The sequence below is a fragment of the Panthera pardus genome, unplaced genomic scaffold (genome assembly GCF_024362965.1).
Source record: "Panthera pardus isolate Hobbes unplaced genomic scaffold, ASM2436296v1 HiC_scaffold_16, whole genome shotgun sequence".
Taxonomy (NCBI): Eukaryota; Metazoa; Chordata; class Mammalia; order Carnivora; family Felidae; genus Panthera; species Panthera pardus.
The window spans coordinates 53624736-53644073 of record NW_026526721.1 but is presented as its reverse complement, the minus strand read 5'-3'; positions in this window follow the sequence as shown (position 1 = coordinate 53644073).

The following is a 19338-nucleotide window of genomic DNA, read 5'->3' as shown; positions in this document are numbered from 1 at the left end:
ATCACATAGGCATCATCAGTTATGAACTCCATGACTAAAGAATGAGGGGCTTGAGATGAAAATTCTAAGTTTTAGTCATGGTGTGGTTTTTCCAGTGACCAGCTCCCATCCAGGAGCCATCCAGAATCTCCTCAGAACAAAAGATGCTTGCATCACCCAGGAAATTAAAGGCTTTTATGAACCCTGCATCAAGAACTGATGTCAAAGACCAAATATTAGAAAAAAAAATATGCTCCTAATACTCTTGTCCCAGGAAATTACAAGGGTTTTAGGAGGCTCTGTGGCTGGAATAAGAGGCAGAGCCAATTGTATACATTTTTATTATCTCACAGGTATTTAATTTCTTAGTTGCCAAACACAACCAAAAAAGGCATACTAGTTGATATACAAAACAGAATCTTTCTCTTTTCCTCTCATTGATTTGTTTTACATTTTAGCTATCTTATTTCTTTTAAATGTTTTATTTTTGAGAGAGAGAGCATGAGTGGGGGAGGAGCAGGGAGAGTGGGGTACAGAGGATTCGAAGCGAGCTACTGGCTGACAGCAGAGAGCCCAATGTAGGGCTTGAACTCACAAACCATGAGATCATGACCTGAGCCGAAGTCGGATGCTCAACCAACTGAGGCACCCAGGCCTCTATTGTATTTTTAATTTTAAAGTGTTTCCTGTATCCCATTGTTCCTTTTCAATGGCACTCTGTTCTTTGTTATTAATATAAACTCATTTCTCAGAAAATGTTAATGGTAAATTTTTTAAAACACTTTATTATATCTTGCATTGTCTCTTTTTCCTATGTAGTTGTCCTTGGGCATTTATTCGTATTAAGAGTGAGGCAATCGCAAGATGATTGAAAACTTTGAGTCAGAGAGGCCTATCTGCTGATGACTTATTCTGAGAGGACTTAGCCTTTTCATTAGGAGCTTTCAAATTTGTGGTGTCTTCTTTTTGGGACTATTGTTTTTGTTGTTGTTGTTGTTGTTGTTTTTGTTTTTTTCTGGGAGGAATCCTCTAATGTACAGGGAGAAGGAGGTACCTGGGGATCAGTATTCACTGTGAAACTTCATTCTTCTACATATTGTCCACTCCATGTTCCCACCTCCTACCCCCGAGTTATGTCTGAAGCCTTCAGGTTTCATTTCTCCAGAGAATAAGCCTCTTTATCTTTTAGGGAGGGTGATAGAGGGTGATGGTAGTGGTGGTAATGATAACCACCAGGCTGGGAGGGGTGGATGGGAAATGCCTATGGATCTCACCTATTTATATGTAGACTTTCCTTTGAATTTGTCCTTTCTAGTCACTATAAATACAATAGAGTGTGTTGTTGGCACTACTACCTCTGCAGAACTCAGCCTGTGGAGGAACTGGAAGCTAGCCTTCTTTAGGAACTCTGGAAGAAAATCACATAGCCAAACTACCTAATCAAACTACCTAAAAAAACTCTTTGCAGATATCTCTTTTTACTAGTTTGCAGAGAGTTAGTTTTGGGTAAAATAAAGACATAGCAATAAATACCTTAACATTTTTCAAAGACCCAAGTTCCCTCTTGATGTTTTCATTTGTTTGTTTGCTTGTTTGCTGTCAGATGTTACTAAGGATTAAGGGTTTTAAAATTTTTCTTTCTACATAGGTATAAAAAAGAAAAGCCTTTCAGTCTACATGTTTTGTTGATTCTGTTTCCTAGTTTTCTTACTTTCTATTGCCTGCATCCTGGTTCAAACCACCCTCACTGCTCACTGGTTCTGATGAAAATGGCAAATACCTTCCACACCTTCACTGCAGCCTTTCTTGTCTTATCCTAATCCATTCCCCACACTGTTGCCATAATGATGGCTTAAAATCAATGATGGCTTGCTTAAAATGATGGTATAACCCTAGAGCAGAGATTCTTAACTTGAAATCATCCATGATTGCTGAACTTTAGAAGCCTGTGAGCCCTTTGAATTATAGACAAAAAATTGTTTATGCTTATTTTATTTCATAGAAGAAGTGTTGGATTTTATCATATCTTTGATAGAGGCTGTGATACCCCCATGTAGATTTAAGATGATGAATGATGAGAGGAATAGCTGATGATCTTAACACACACAACACACAACAAAAAGTCTCCATTATTTATCTGGAAACATGGTTGCTAGAAATCCAAACAGCATCTGTGATTGATTGCTATTCTTTTCTCCCTATATAATGGTGGTAAAAGAATGGCAGTGAAGTGTCTGACAAAGTGAACCACAAATATGTTCATTAGGAAACAAGCTGTTAAAATGGATCAAGTATAAATATATTTTGCATATCATAAAAGGCACCTAAATTAAGGAAAGCTGTGGAAATGTAGATAGCCATTTTTCAATTATATATGACCAATGTGGCATTTTTTGATATCTTTCTTAATAATTGAAAGATCTGCAAATGCTATACCTCCCTACGTAATTTGGAGTCACTGCTTTTAATACAGACAGTGAGTCTAGAAATCCTACCCCACTTAGAACAGTCATGCTTTGACTTTTTCCTATTTGTGCAATTACCAAGATTGCACCTCATTGAACACTTTTATGTTTATGCACATGAATATTTACTGGGAAATAGACCTGGGCATTAAAGAAATAAAAGTCATACAGCTTCCTTGACTTTGTCAGGTTGTTTGTGGAGAGGCTATTTCACAAACACACAAGCTACAAATCAAAGGGATGTGACACCTTTTTATATTATCAGGCAACATGGTGAAGACAAAAATGAAATGGAGTTTGTGAACTTTATTACTCTGGGTGACAAGTTAATACGTGGGTGATGGTGTGCCGCTCCTAAATGAGATTTGTTGCATTCCCGGAATTGCGTAAAATGTCTAAAGAGAGAGGGAAGTTTCCATGCCGTAGACAGTGGCATTGGCTTTCCTGAGGAGGTTAGATTGGAAACTTACAAGTTCACAATCGTTCACAGGCGATAAAGTGTGCGAAGTAGAGAGCAGGAAGAGACTGTGCTTGCATGAAGAATTTTAATGACTTAAAGTTTCTTTTCTTATTAATTTCAGCATAGAAAGGGCAGTGAGATAAGGAAGTCATCAATCTTGCAGACATCTTTTTCCCCTACAAAAGGCCATGGTTGATTTGGTACAAACATCATAGAGCAGGAAGCCAGAAAATAGAATCAAATCAAACATGATTTTATAGTTGTTATCATTCCTAAGAATATCTGTGCTCCCATAGGCATATGTCTTAGATAGGAGGATAGTGTCAGAATTCCTGGTCTGTGCACTGAGGGACTGTTGATCATCTGGAATGGATTTGCCTATTGGATATGACGGGGCTACTCTAAGAGGCCTCTCTGTGTCTGCTCCTGGACCTACTCGTGATTCAAGGTTGTGTTTCCTCTTTGCACATAAGACAGGTGAGTTATGTTACTTGTTGGGTGGAAAGGATGGTGGGAGATGAGTTACCTAAAACTATCTGACTCATTATTGTCCCCTTCAGTACGGACATAATGTTGGAAGAGGATCACTGAATCAGATAGAACTAGAGCATTCTCTTCAACCTGCTTACTGGGGTCTTGTGTGTCCTGATGCACTAGACTTTGGGAAACCAGACAAACTGAAATGAATTATCTCATTAAATGGGCCAACTGTTTCAATCATGACACAAATAAATGGTGTTTCTGTATCAATTTCTACATGTATACTTTGGAGGAAATTATTCTCTCATATTCTCATCTTGTATTTTCCAGAAAAGACTTGGAAGTATTAGAAAACTGTTTTGAAATCCTTGTTAAAACCTAAGTTTGAGGCTCACAATCTCTTTCCATTTTATATGGGTATTCACATTTTAAATAGCTTTATATTTTCACTTTTTCATTTGACAAATGTAAAATAATTAATTTTGTTCCCCACTGGGTGTGCTAAAATAGGGTCATTGACAGGACATTTAGAGCTGTCCACCTGGCCTAAGATGCCTACTTTTTTTCTGAGATGGCACAATAATGTTTGACCTGAACTAACCTAGTACTTCCTAGATCAGACCCGCCTTTATTTAAAAAAAAAAAAAGTACCCAGCTGGGAAACAGTAAAACCAGTATGTGCAGTCTACTATTCCTTATTAAATCAGTGAGCAAAATGGCCTTTAAAGGGACATTCAGTTGAATCCAAGAAAACATTATTTGAGGACCTATTATATGTTAAACCCTGCAAAGGGCATAGGGGATAAAAGCAAATATTATACCATCTACAAAAGTTAGTAAAGATATTAAGCAGCTCTAACATGATGTGATAAGTGCTATGATAGGGAATTTGGTTGTGTGATCTCAGTGTCAGCAGATTTCTGATTCAGTTACTCTCCTCTCCCCAAGAAAATATTCTTGTAGTGAGGAAATGTCACCACTGTTCACTACTGGGAATTACTATTTATCAAATTGTCATTTACTTGAATAATTTTACCAGGTATTGCCTTACAGATGATATTGAGGGAAAATAAAACTGTTTTTTTTTTTTAGAACCATCTTTGGCTTATAAACTGTGATACTCAGTGTTTAGTGAGTGCATGGTGCATATGTGCTCTCCTGCCCATCTGGTCTTTTGTTGAAGAAGTAAATAATTGGTCTCTATAGGATCTAATTTAGTACTAAAGCTAAGTCCTCACTGTGATTAATTTTATCACTGTCTTCCTTGGGTCTTTCCCTGCCCCCACACGCCCAAAATGAGAATATTTACTGAGTATAAATGTAATTGCTTCAGAAGTTTTCAGAAAAGGTACTATGGCTATGCCTATGACTTACTCCTTTTCCCAAGACTAAAATGTAATTGATCTTTTTTCCTCAGAAACTTTTTCAGTTTTATTTTTTACCACTTAGAAAAAAAGAAACAGTTGCATGTTCAATCCAGGAAGTCTCTGAATTTCAGAACTCTGAACAAATGGCAAGAAACGAAGAATTAGAAAGTAGGTTTAGAGGGAACATACCTTAACATAACAAAGGCCATATATGAAAAACTTAGAGCTAATATCATGCTTAATGCTAAAAAATTATGAGCTTTTTTTCCCTAAGATTAGGAACAAGACAAGGATGTTCCACTCTTACCACTTTTATTCAGTGTAGTACTACAAATTCTTGCCACAGCTATCACACAAGAAAAATAAATAAAAGGTATCCAAATTGATAAGGATGAAGTTAAAATGTCAGTCTTTGGAGATTACATGATATTATATAGATAAAACTTTAAAGATTCCACCAAAAACCTATTCAAAGTAATAAATGAATTCAATAAAATTGCAGGACACAAATTAATACATAGAAGTCAGTTGTGTTTCTATGCACTAATAATGAAATAGCAGAAAGAGAAATTAAGAAAATAATTCTACTTCCAATTGCACTAAAAAGAATAAAATACTTGGGAATAAACTTAATTAAGTTGGTGAAAGGCCTATACTCTGAAAACTATAAAATATTGATGAAAAGCATTGAAGATGACACAAACAAGTGGGAAGATATTCCATGCTCATGGAATTGGAAGAATTAATATTGTTAATATGTCCATACTACCCAAAGCAATCTATAGATTCAATGCAATCCCAATCAAAATACCAACAACATTTTTCACATAACTAAAATAGATAATACTAAAATTTGTATAGAACCACAAAAGATCCCAAATAGCCAGAGCAATCTTGAGAAAGAACAATAGTTGAGGTACTACAATCCCAGATTTCAAGATATACTACAAAGTTGTAGTAATCAAAACAGTAAGATACTGGTCCAAAATAGACACCTACATCAATGGAACAGAAGAGAGAGCCCATAAATAAACCCATACTTACATGGTCAATTAATCCTTGACAAAGGAAAATATACAGTAGGGAAAAGATGGTCTTGTCAATAAATGGTGCTGGGAAAACTAGACAGCTACTTGCAAAAGAATGAAACCAGACCACTTTCTTATACCATACACAAAAATAAATTCAAAATGGATTAAAGACCTGAATATGAGACCTGAAACCATATAATTCCTAGAAAAAAAACATAGGCAGTCATTTATTTGACATCAGCTTTAGCAGCTTTTCTGTATAAGTCTCAGGCAAGGGAAACAAAAGCAAAAACCAACTATTGGGGCCATACCAAAATAAAAAGTTTTTGCACAGCAAAGGAAACTACTAAGAAAATGAAAAGGCAAACCACTGAATGGGAGAAGATACTTGCAAATGATATATTTGATAAGGGGTTAATATCCAAACATAAAGAACTTATATAGCTCAAAACCAAAAAGGAAGTCATCTGAATAAAAATAAGGACCCGAATGGACATTTTTCCAAAGAAGACATATAGATGGGAAGCAGACACATGGAAAGATGTTCAACATAACTAATCATCAAGGAATTATGCATCAAAATCACAATGAGGTGTCACCTTACATCTGTCAAGGAAATCTGGATACAAAAAGACAAATAATTTAACTGTTGGCAAGGATGTGGAGACAAAGTAGTCCTCATGCCCTGTTGGTAGGAATGTAAATTGGTACAGCCACTGTGGAAAACAGTATGGAGGTTCTTCAAAAAATTAGAAATACTATATGATCCAGTAATTCCACTACTATTCACAAAAACACTAATTTGGAAAAAAGTCTGTTCCTCTGTGTTTATTGCAGCATTATTTACAACAGCCAAGACATGGAAGCAACCCACATGTTTATAAGTAGACAAATGGATAAAGAAGATGTGGTAAATATACAGACGAATATTACTCAGCCATAAAAGGGATGAGATCTTGCTATTTGTGACAACATGGGCAGACCTAGAGGGAATTTTGTTAAGTGATATAAGTTAGAGAAAGACAAAGACTGTATGATTTCACTTATATGTGGAATCCAAAGAACAACTGAATAAGCAAACAAACAAAAAGCAGAAATAGATCCATAAATACAGAGAACAAACTGATGGCTGCCAGAGGGGAAGGGGGTGAGGGGATGGGCAAAATGTGTGAAGGGAAGTGGGAGGTATAGTCTTCCCGTTATGGAATGAATAAGTCAGGAGAATGAAAGGTACAGCATTGAGAATATAGTCCGTGGAATGCAGTAGCGTTATATGGTGACAGATGGTAGCTATACTTGTGGTGAGCATAACATAATGTACTGGTTTGCTGAATCACTCTGTTGTACACCTAAAACTAAAGTAGCTTTGTGTGTCAACTAGATTCAATTAAAAAATAAAAAATAAATAAATAAAAGGAGGAGAAGAATTAGAGATACTCTGTAATCTTCCCTGTAAGTTTTAGATCTATCTTCTTCATGCCTGCCATGCCAAGGACGGGCACTAATACTCAAAGGTCTCTATGAAGACTTCCTGTATTGTAACCTGTCTCCCACAAGGAGCCTCCTTGGCTCTTCACCTTCTTGCCTTTACAGCTTCGGTTCCCTTTGACATCCTGCTTGTCAGGATCTGACATTCTTAGCACTGCTCTGGAAAACCCATAGGGCCTGATCTCTTCTCTTTATCTCTAGTACTTGTGCTGGTTCAGCTCTCTCTTGGTAACTATGGAAAGAATGCCCTGTCCCATTGCCCAGGTGCTCAGTGACATAAACTGGAAACCAGTGTGTGTGTTGTCCCCAAAATCAGTCAAACCATGTTTAACCTAACAGAAGGAGCGTGGTTATCCCAGGAGTGGCCACAGTGAAGGAGTCCTTGGATATAGAGAAGAGACTCACTTTGAGGTACTGGAAGCTTTCTGTGACCAGACAATTTGTGTCTCTCTAGTTAAGAACCCCAGGGGACTTGGGTGAAGGCTCGTAAATAATTTAAAATGATAGGAATTGCATAAAGGTTAATAAATAATATTATTTAACCTTATATAAGATACAGGTTTTTACTGCCTAATGTTCTAAGGCTATCTGTTTTACAGAATGATTTCTCCTAAGTAAATTGCCTCACTCTCATGACTGAAGCCTAGGTAGCCTAACAGCTATCTTAACTGTGAAGAACTGATAGACCTCTGTATCTCCTTGAGGGATGTTTAAAAATACATAAGGCAAAATTACATCACCTTAAATACATTATGAAATAGAAAGCACACAGTTAGCCCTGCCAAAGTTTCTTTTGCCTTGGAGAATTGGAAAAATTATATTGTAAGTGCAGGCAAAATGAGGTTTCTCTCACAGGCAGATTTTTGTGATTCCGCTCTGGACTTTTGTTTAGAAATTTTGTTCAGTTTCTTAGAAGAGCTAAATAAAATTGCTGCAGAAAGGCCAGTGGGGGGCACCAAATAATCATGATTGATAGAAGTGGTTTGAGCAGTTGTGGGAGGCTCAGGCATCAGGCTCCTGAAACCTCTATGTCTGTTTTGACCGCTTTGGGCATAAAGCACATTAAAGTTTTTCTGTTTACTGAATTATTGTCAAACCAGGAACTAACATCCCAGCTTTAAAAGCTCACAAAAGTACTCGTCTAATGAGGAAGCAGCAGTTGGCAGGATCTGTGGTTGCAAACATTTTAGAAAGCCTGTGCACTCTTAAACTCTTATTTCACGAATTAGAGCTGAACTGTAGGAAAAGTTGAGAAACAAACTTCACTAGTACTTTGGAAGGTAGTGGGATGGGTCCTTCTTGATCTTTCTCTCCGAGGCAGAGACATTATTGTCAGTTTTCTAGCTTTAATTGTTCTTGGTAAGTTGTCAAAGTGTCTCTTTGATCTTCAGGATGGGGGATAAATTTATCACATTTTAAAATTCATTTTTATGTTTGGCTGTTTGAGAAAAGTCTGCTTTCTTTGCCTTAGGCAAGATTTCTAAGTTGAAGGTAACTTTCAAAAGTATTCCAACACAAATGTTGCAGTTTATCTTGTGTGGAAAAGTTGTGTTTCATGTCGTTGGTACTTACTATCTCTTGTGATCTGTAGTTGGCTGATATGTCCTTATTTGTAGTGGACTAATTTGAGACAGAGGGCTGAGACGAGGGCAAAGGGATAGGCATTTTTCTCTGTTCACTTGAGGAAGATATAGGTATGCTTACTGTGCTCTTCACCAATACTTAATGGGTTCTAAGTCTTGCAAAATATGTGTGAATACCAAAAGTGATTAGTTATGATCCTATGAAATTTAAGACTCATTTTAGCCCCAAACTTCCATTTGTCACCTCACTTCTCCTTTTTGATTTTCTGTATATTCAAGGGGTATCTCAAAGTCCTTTACTGTCTCTTTTTGTAGGGTAGCATCTGTGCTTATGGTTTTTTCCTGTTATGGTGGTACATGACAAGTGAACCAATGTTCATAGAACAATTCTGACTCAGGGAGACAGAGCCTGTGAGGATCCTAATAAACGCTGGCCCCTTTATAATTTTAAGTTAGTGTTTAAGAACCTGGACTCTGGAGCCAGACTACCTGGTTATGAATCTAGGCTCTGCCTCTTATTACCTGTATGATGTTGGCAAGGTTCTCAACCTCTCTGTGCTTCAGTTTCCTCATCTGTAAAGTGGAGTAATAATAGTATCATAGGGTTATTGTGAGAATTAAGTTAGTTATTATATGTACAACAGTTAGGACAGTACTTGGCATGTAGTGTTTCATAAGTACATGCTAAATAAATGTTTATAGGCAATGTAAAACCTGTTATACTAGTCTCATAAAATATTTTGCCCAAGAAATTCACCATCAGGTGATTTTTGTATGGGCACATATTGACTTAGGTGTTTCCTATACTTAGCTTCCTGGGTGGTATTTCAGGACTCTACCGCTGTCTCTTATGCCAGAATCATCTACAAAGATCATATTACAACTGACTCCTCAACATGATTTATTTAACAAACATTTATATAGCACTTACCGTGTGCCCCACACTGTTTTAAACACTATACAAATATTAACTCATTTAATCCTCATTATAACCTGAGAATACTTGTTGAATTTCAATTAAGTGATGTGAGAAAATACTTTATCCCAGTGTCTGACATGATAATCCTTCAATAAATATTTGTTGAAGGAATGAATACTTGTGAGTGACTCAATCAATCAGCCTATCTTGTTTGCTATCAGAAAGCAAACAATATACCAGGATGTTCTATTAAGTGGCCCAATATATTCTCAGAAACTAGAAGCACTTGAGACACTTCTTCCACAGCTGTGTTTAGTTTGTCCTGAGGGACTCAAGTAGCCTAAACGTCCCTGTTCCTTTCTCAGTATTACATCACTTTCTATTTTAATATTAAGTTGAGATGTTTAGATGTCATAGAATGGGTAAAGTCTTTGGTGACCTGTAGACTTTTATACTTACTTACGTTGACAGTTGAATGCTCCATTCTAATTTTCCATTTTAATCATTATTTTGGATTTTGAGCGGGAAGTATCATGGTTTGTTAAAACATTCAGATATGCTGATTTTCTCTCACTCTTTGAATTGAATCCTTTATTTTTGTTCTAATCTGGGAAAACATATTTGCATCGTATTTAATTTGTCACTGTCCTGAAAAGATTAGCAAACAAGTATTTAATATTTTGTAATGCTTTATTATAATTGAAAACATCTACATATTAAGTATGAGGAATAAATTACCTTAAAAATATTTCAGATCTATTCATCATCCATTTGGGAACACTTGAGTGGTAAATGCCAGTTTTTATGAAACTGCAATAAATGTTTTTACTCAACATGCTACTGCCCCAATCAATTGTAGACTCTTTTTATAGTCACTAAATTAGTTGCATTTAACTTTAAATTGTGTTTGTTGAAGTACCGTTAACATGGTAGAAAAGAATCCATGTAACAAAAACCTAAGACTTCAATAGTCTCTGTGTCTGCCTCTTTCTCTCTTCTCTTACTGTCTCTAGCTACCAATAAAAATATTTATCTTTTCCTAACTATGAGAAGTATCTGGTGAAGTGTGATTTAATTTTTTTTATGGTACTATTGAGATGTGGCAACTGGAGGGCATTTGGAAAAGGGCAAATTTACGTGAGTTCAGGTCCCTTTGGTTGTTATGAAGAGGTAGAGATGAGATTTCAAAATCTGCAGTCTCTTATCTCTGAGATGAAGTATTATTGGTATTGTTGGAGTAGACATGGGTGAGTGTGAGCAAGTCTCAGGTTCAAGGAGGTCACAAATCTTTTAATAGAAGTCACAATATTGGTAAAAATAGCATTTGGGGAGTGGACTGCTCTGTGCCTTATCCAGTGGTCTGAGGTAGAAGGTGAGTTGCAGTTTTTGAATTGACAGTCAGTACAGTCTGTCCCAGTTCTGCCTGTAACTGTCAAATTTCAAGCCAAGTGGTTGTTCCTGTGACCCTGAAAATTCCAGTCCAATTTGGACCCCCTTCTTTGTGTGCAGCCCTGGATGGGGAGGGGAGGTCTTCTCCCTGCATGAAGTTTATTCATGCAGTTAGGGACAGAGTCATGAAATTAGGGTATCATAGGAAAGTCTAGATTTCAGCTGTGCACTGAAGCCTGATATTTAGGCAGTATGGACAGTGAGCAAACCCTCAGAGAGGGGCAACAGGTTTCCCATAGGGAAACCCTCCAGCTTCAAGGGACACATCTGAACTCTGTCTCCAGAGACAAGAGGTACAAACTGTTGGTCTTGAGTCCCTGTAAATGTTTTAGAGGATTCCTGGAAATTTCAGGATGGTGATATGGGGCTAGTCATCTGGAAGAAAGGTATTAGACTTGTTTATGTGGCTATAAGCCTTATGAGGTTGTAAGCCTAGGTATTGGCAATATTGTGATTTATAAGAAAAATGTATATTTGATCATCCAGATGACAAAAATATATTTCTCATATATATTTGGTCTTCATCCACAGTTCCTGACTCATAGCTCCCCAAAGCCTTGAGATTTCCTCATGTTGAGAGTGATAAAGGTGTTTCTTTAATATTAATCAGGGGCCTTTTGAACCCTACAAAGGAAGAGGGCTGATTGCCAGGAGAATCAACAATATGATTGGAGGATTGGAACTTTTGCTTTTAGCTCTAGACTTCTGGGAAGGGGAGAGAGCCTGGAAGATTTAATCATTATAATGAAGCCTCCATAAAAATCCAGAAGGATAGGATTTAGACAGCTTCCAGGTGAACATGTGGAGATTCAGGAAGAGAGAACAGCATGCCTGGGGACGGCATTGCAGCTCTGTGCCCCTTTCTCATATCTCTCCCTATATATGTCTTATATCTGGCTGTTCCCGAGTTATATCCTTTTTACAATAAACCAGTGGTCTAGTAAGTAAAATGTTTCTTTGAGTTCTATGAGCTATTCTAGCAAATTAGTTGAACCCAGGGAGGGGATTGTGGGAACCTCTGAATGGCATCTGAAGTAAGGGCAGAGCGGGGCCAGTCTTGTAGGATGAGCCCTTAACCTGTGAGATCTGATGCTATTACCAGGTAACTAGCATCAGAATTGAGCTGATTAGGGATACTCTGCTGGTGTCCCAGACCTGTTTTTTGGTATGGGGGAAACTCCCCGTGACATGTTGGAATTGGGTCCAGGAACCAAAAAGGATACTTAATAAAAAATCAGGTGGCTCAACAAATATTTGCGGAAAAATATTGAATAGAAATAGAAGTTTGAGTATTGTGCTTCAAAACAACATTGTGGGTCTCATTATTCACATGCTTATTTGTGAAGTATGCCCTTAAGTTTCAGTTTATGCGTGTATCCACTCCACAACATCCTATAGATCCTCATCTACCTTCTGCTGCCCGTTCTGCTTCCTCTCTTGATGATGTCTGCCTCTCTAATCATGGGATTTAGTATATTGGCCTCCACCCCTCATACCTTTATCACATCAGATTTCTCCCCTCAGCTCCCTGCACTTGCCTTGTTCATCATGACCCTGAAGTACTTCTTATACCTCATCTTTTCCTTTTTTAAAAATAATATTTAAAAAACATTTATGTAGAGAGAGAGGAAGTGGGGGGAGGGGCAGAAGGGGAGAGAGAGAGAATCTTAAGCAGGCTCTACACTCAGCATGGAGCCCAACGCAGGGCTCAATCCCATGACCTTGGGATCATGACCTGAGCCGAAATCAAGAGTAAGACACTCAACTGACTGAGCCACCCAGGTACCCCTCACCTTTTCCTTGTTACCTTTAGGTTAAATGAACCTTTTTTGGCTACTTTTACTAAACTTCTTCCCTTTTTCTAAACTTCTGAAACTTCTGTATCTTGATAGATTAAAAGCTTTTTTTAAGAGTAAGGGCCACGTCTTATTTATCTTTTATTTACTGCACTGTGCTCTGGTGATGTGCGACCACAAACCAGGTTATCAACAGTCCTCATTTGCTTAATCTGCTTTGTATTCCCTGAACAAACTCAATGTCTGACCTTTCCAATTGCAGACTACTTCAGATGGTTTTTTTTAATGGAACCAACAGCCTGCTTTTATTTTGTTTTATATTTATCTTTTCCAGACTCTCCTTGACTCTAATCATGGCAGAAAACTTGAAATAGTTGGAAGTTTTCTCTTTGGTAGACAACAGTGCTATGTGATTAGATGTTCCAAGCATAACTTCAGTCACAGTGCTATTATCTGAATATGTTTTCTAATAAATTATTGGAGAATGTTTATTTAAAGTCTTATGGAATAAAGAAAAGAAGAGAAGAGAAAACCAAAATCAGGTCTTCTGAAAAAGTTTAAAATTGTTCTGATTAGACATGTATACCTTACCAGGCTCTAATGCTCAAGTTTATGATTATCATAACAGTGAAAAAAGTTACTTTCACAATATATATTAGCTCCCTGGGACCTTAATGTCAAGCATATTGTTAGGCACTCATAGTAGGTTCTCAATAAATGTTTAATGGAAAATTAATGTATTCTAATACACAATTTTTTTGAGTATGGTATTCCATTTTGGCACATTGCCAAATGTAATTGAATAGAAAATTGTGCAAAGTGCTTATTTATGACCAAATTTAAAACCTCTTTGAGGTTACTAGAGGTGCCTTTGTCTTCACACAGCTTGAAAGACAATAGGCTGTTTTTACATAGAGGTTATATTTAGTTGTTTTTTTTAGATTCACAATAGTCTATTATTATAATTGTATTTTAGCACAGACTGATAAACAAGACATCAACATTATTATCTTTTCTCTTTCTATCTTCAATTTTTCTTTCTTAACAGAATTCCTTCTCAAAACTATTCACAAGCATTTAAATTAAATTGGTATTCTGTAGGTTATGTGTGATATAAATTAATATTCTCTCTGAATAACTGGTTGATGATTATTTTCATAGTTGTGTTATGGGCTTTGGTATTAGTATTACTCAAAGAATACATATCTAAATTTTGGCAAGTTTTTAAAACATTTTCTTCTAAATAATGCCTACAAATTAGTCCTTTCTTTTCCTTGTTAGTCTAGGGCTGTGACTGAAGTACCAGATGGGAAGAGGATCATAAATTTCTGTTCTATCTGGATCTAGATCAACAGGAGGACTGGTGGGTAAATAGAAGCATGTTTATGGATTGGTTGTGGAGCCTGCCTGCTAACATAGGCTTGTGGCTGTGGACTTTATAGGGTTAGCTTTTTTTTTTTTTAATATAATTTATTGTCAAGTTAACTAACATGTGGTATATACAGTGTGTTCTTTGTGTCAGGGGTAGATTCCCATGGTTCATCGCTTACATACAACACCCAGTGCTCATCCCAACAAGTGCCCTCCTCCATGCCCATCACCCATTTTTCCCCTCTCCCTCATCCCCCAATCCTCAGTTTGTTCTCAGTATTTAAGGGTCTCTTATGGTTTGCCTCCCTCTCTGTTTGAAACTATTTTTACCCCTTCCCTTCCTCCAAGGTCTTCTGTTAAATTTCACAAGTTCCACATACGAGTAAAAACATAGGGTATCTGTCTTTCTCTGACTGACTTATTTCATTTAGCATAATACCTTCCAGTTCCATCCACATTGCTGCAAATGGCAGATTTTCATTCTTTCTCATTGCCAACTAGTATTCTATTGTATATATAAACCACATTTTCTTTATCTATTTATCAGTTGATGGACATTTGGGCTCTTTCCATAATTTGGCTATTGTTGAAAGCGCTGCTGTAAATTTCGGGGTATATGTGCCCCTATGAGTCAGCATTCCTGTATCCTTTGGATAAATTCCTAGTAGTGCTATTGATGGGTCATAGGGTAGTTCTATTTTTAATTTTCTGAGGAAACTCCACACTGTTTTCCAGAGCGGCTTCACCAGTTTGCATTCCCAGCAACAGTGCAAGAGGGTTCCTTTCTCCACATCCTTGCCGACATCTGTTGTTTCCTGAGTTTATTAATTTTAGCCACTCTAACTGGTGTGAGGGGTTAGCTCAATGTGATTTTGATTTGTATTTCCCTGATGATGAGTGACGTTGAACATCTTTTCATGTTTCTGTTGGCCATCTGGATGTCTTTGGAAAAGTGTCTATTCATGTCTTCTGCCCATTTCTTCACTGGATTATTTGTTTTAAAGGTATTGAGCTTGGTAAGTTCTTTATAGATTTTGGATACCAACCCTTTATCTGATATGTCATTTGCAAATATCTTCTCCCATTCTTTCGGTTGCCTTTTAGTTTTGTTGATTGTTTCCTTTGCAGTGCAGAAGATTTTTATCTTAATGAAGCCCCAATAGTTGCTTTTTTGGTTTTATTTCCCTTGCCTTTGGAGATGTCTCTGTGAACAAGAAATTGCTGTGGCTGAGGTCAAAGAGGTTGTTGCCTGTTTTCTCCTTTAGGGTTTTTAATGGTTTTCTGTCTTACATTAAGGTTTTTCATCCATTTTGAGTTTGTTTTTATGTATGGTGTAAGAAAGTGGTCCAGTTTCAGTCTTCTACATGTTGCTATCCTGTTCTCCCAGCACCATTTGCTAAAGAGGCTGTCTTTTTTCCATTGGATACTCTTTCTTGCTTTGTCAATGCTTAGTTGGCCATACATTTGTGGGTCTAATTCTGGGTTCTCTATTCTATTCCATTGGTTTATATGTCTGTTTTTGTGCCAATACCGTACTGTCTTGATGATTACATAATGCTTTGTAGTAGAGGCTAAAGTCCAGGATTGTGATGCCTTTCACTTTGTTTTTCTTTTTCAACATTACTTTGGCTATTCAGGGTCTTTTGTGGTTCCAAATTCTAGGATTATTTTTTATAGCTTTGAGAAGAATGCTGGTGCAATTCTGGTTGGGATTGCATTGAATATGTAGATTTCTTTGGGAAGTATTGACATTTTAATAATATTTGTTCTTCCATTCCATGAGCATGGGATGTTTTTCCATTTCTTTGTGTATTCTTCAATTTATTTCATAAGTTTTCTGTAGTTTTTTACCACACAAATCTTTTACATCTTTGATTAGGTTTATTCCTAGGTATTTTATGGTTCTTGGTGCAATTATAAATGGGATCTATTTATTGATTTCTCTTTCTGCTGCTTCATTTTTGGTGTATAGAAATGCTACCAATTTCTGTATGTTGATTTTGTATCCTATGACTTTGCTGAATTCATGTATCAGTTGCAGCAATGTTCTAGTAGAGTCTTTTGGGTTTTCCATGTAGAGTATCATGTCACCTGCGAAGAGTGAAAGTTTGACCTCTTCTTTGCCAATTATGGATGCCTTTTATTTTATTTTTGTCTGATTGCTGATGCTAGGACTTCCAACACTAGGTTAAACAACAGTGGTGACAGTGGACACAACAGTGGTGAGAGTGGACATCCCTGTTTTGTTCCTGATTTCAGCGGGGAAGCTTTCAGTTTTTTCCCATTGATATTAGCTGTGGGCTTTTCATGTATGGCTTTTATGATGTTAAGGTATGTTCCTTCTATCCTGACTTTCTTGAGGGTTTTTATTAAGGAAGGATGCTGTATTTTGTCAAATGCTTTTTCTGCATCTATTGACAGGATCATATGGTTCTTATTCTTTCTTCTGTTAATGTGATGTATCACATTGATTTGCAAATATTGAACCAGTCCTGCAGCCCAGGAATGAATCCCACTTGATCATGGTGAATAATTCTTTTAATATGCTCTTGAATTTGATTTGCTAGTGTCTTATTGAGAATATTTGCATCCATGTTCATCAGGGATATTGGCTCGTAATTCTCCTTTTTAGTGGGGTCTCTGTTTTGGGAATCAAGGTAATGCTGGATTCTTAGAATGAGTCTGGAAGCTTTCCTTCTGTTTCTATTTTTTGGAGCAGCTTGAGAAGGATAGGTATTAACTCTGCTTTAAATATCTGGTAGAATTCCCCTAGGAAGCCATCTTGCCCAGGACTCTTGTTGGGAGATTTTTGATAACTGATTCAATTTCTTTGCTAGTTATGGGTCTGTTCAAATTTTCTATTTCTTGCCTTTTGAGTTTTGGTAATGTGTGGGTGTCTAGGAATTTTTCCATTTCTTCCAGATTGTCCAGTTTGTTGGCATATAATTTTTCATAGTATTCTCTAATAATTATTTGTATTTCTGTGGTGTTGGTTGTGATCTCTACTCTTTCATATGTGATTTTATCTATTTGGGTTCTCTCTCTTTCCTTTTTGAGAAGTCTGGCTAGTGGTTTATCAATTTAGTTTATTTTTTCAAGAAAAACAGTTCTTAGATTTATTGATCTGTTCTACTGTTTTTTCGGATTCTATGTTTTTTATTTCTGCTTTAATCCTTATTATTTCTCTTCTTGTTTTGGGGTTTCTTTGCTGTTCTGCTTCTATTTCCTTCAGGTGTATGGTTAGGTTTTATATTTGGGATTTTTCTTGTTTCTTGAGATAGGCCTAGATTGCAATGTATTTTCCTCTTAGGGCTGCCTTTGCTGATTTTCATTTTCATTTGCTTCCATATATTTTAAAATTTTTCCTTTAATTGCCTGGTTGACCCATTCTTTCTTTAGTAGGATGTTCTTTAACCTCCATGCATTTGGAGCCTTTCCAGAATTTTTCTTGTGGTTGATTTCAAATTTCATAGCATTGTGATCTGAAAATATGCATGGTATTATCTCAGTACTTTTATATTTATTAAGGGCTGTTTTGTGACCCAGTATGTGATCTGTCTTAGAGAATGTTCCATGTGTACTCGAGAAGAATGTGAATTCTGCTTTCGGATGAAAAGTTCTGAATATATCTGTCAAGTCCATCTGGTCCAGTGTATCATTCAAGACCATTGTTTCTTTATCAATTTTCTGCCTAGATGATCTGTCCATTGTTGTAAGTGGAGTATTTAAGTCTCCTACATTTACGCTATTCTTATCAATAAGAATGCTTATGTTTGTGATTAATTGATTTATATATTTGGGTTTTTTCCAATTTGGGGGCATAAACACTTATAACTGTTAGCTCTTCTTGATGGATAGACCCTGTAATTATGATATAATGCCCCTTTTCCATTTCTTGTTACAGCCTTTAGTTTAAAATCTAGTTTGTCTGATATAAGTATGATTACTCCAACTTTCTTTTGACTTCCAGTAGCATGATAGATGGTTCTCCATCCCCTCACTTTCAATCTGAAGGTGTTCTCAGGTGTAAAATGAGTCTCTTGTAGACAGCATATAAATGGATCTTGTTTTTTTTTTTTTTAATCCATTCTGATACCCTATTTCTTTTGATTGGAGCATTTAGTCCATTTACATTCAGAGTTATTATTGAAAGAAATGGATTTAGTGTCATTGTCTTATCTGTAGGTTTCATGCTTGGGGTATGTCTCTGGTCCTTTGTAGTCTTTGCATTGTTCCACTCACAGAGTCCCCCTCTTGCAGGGCTGGTTTAGTGGTGATGAACTCCTTCAGTTTTCTGTTTGTCTCGGAAAACCTTTATCTCTCCTGGTCTGAATGACAGCCTTGCTGGATAAAGGATTCTTGGCTGTATATTTTTCCCGTTCATCACATTGAATATTTCCTGCGACTCCCTTCTGGTGTGCCAAGTTTCAGTGGACAGGTCTGCTACTACCCTTATGTTTCTACCCTTGTAGGTTAAGGCCCATTTTTCCCTAGCTGCTTTCAAAATTCTCTATTTATCTTTGTATTTTGCCAGTTTCACTATGGTATGTCATGGAGAAGACCTATTCTTGTTAAATCTGAAGGGAGTTCTCTGTGCCTCTTGGATTTGGATGTCTGCTTCCTTCCCCAGATTATGGATGTTCTCAGCTATAATTTGTTCAAGTAAATACTCTACCCCTTTCTGTCTTTCTTCTTCTTCTGGAACTCCTGTGATACTGATAGTATTATGTTTCATTGAATTACTTACTTCTCCAATTCTTCCCTTGTGGTCTAGTATTTTCTTATCTTTTTCTTGGCTTCATCATTTTCCATAATTTTATCTTCTGTTTCACTTATTCTCCCCTTTGCTTCCTCCATCTTTGCTGTCACTGCATCTAGTTTATTTTGCACCTCATTGACATCATTTCTTAATTTGTTGTGACCATTTCTTAGTCCTTTGATCTCTGCAGG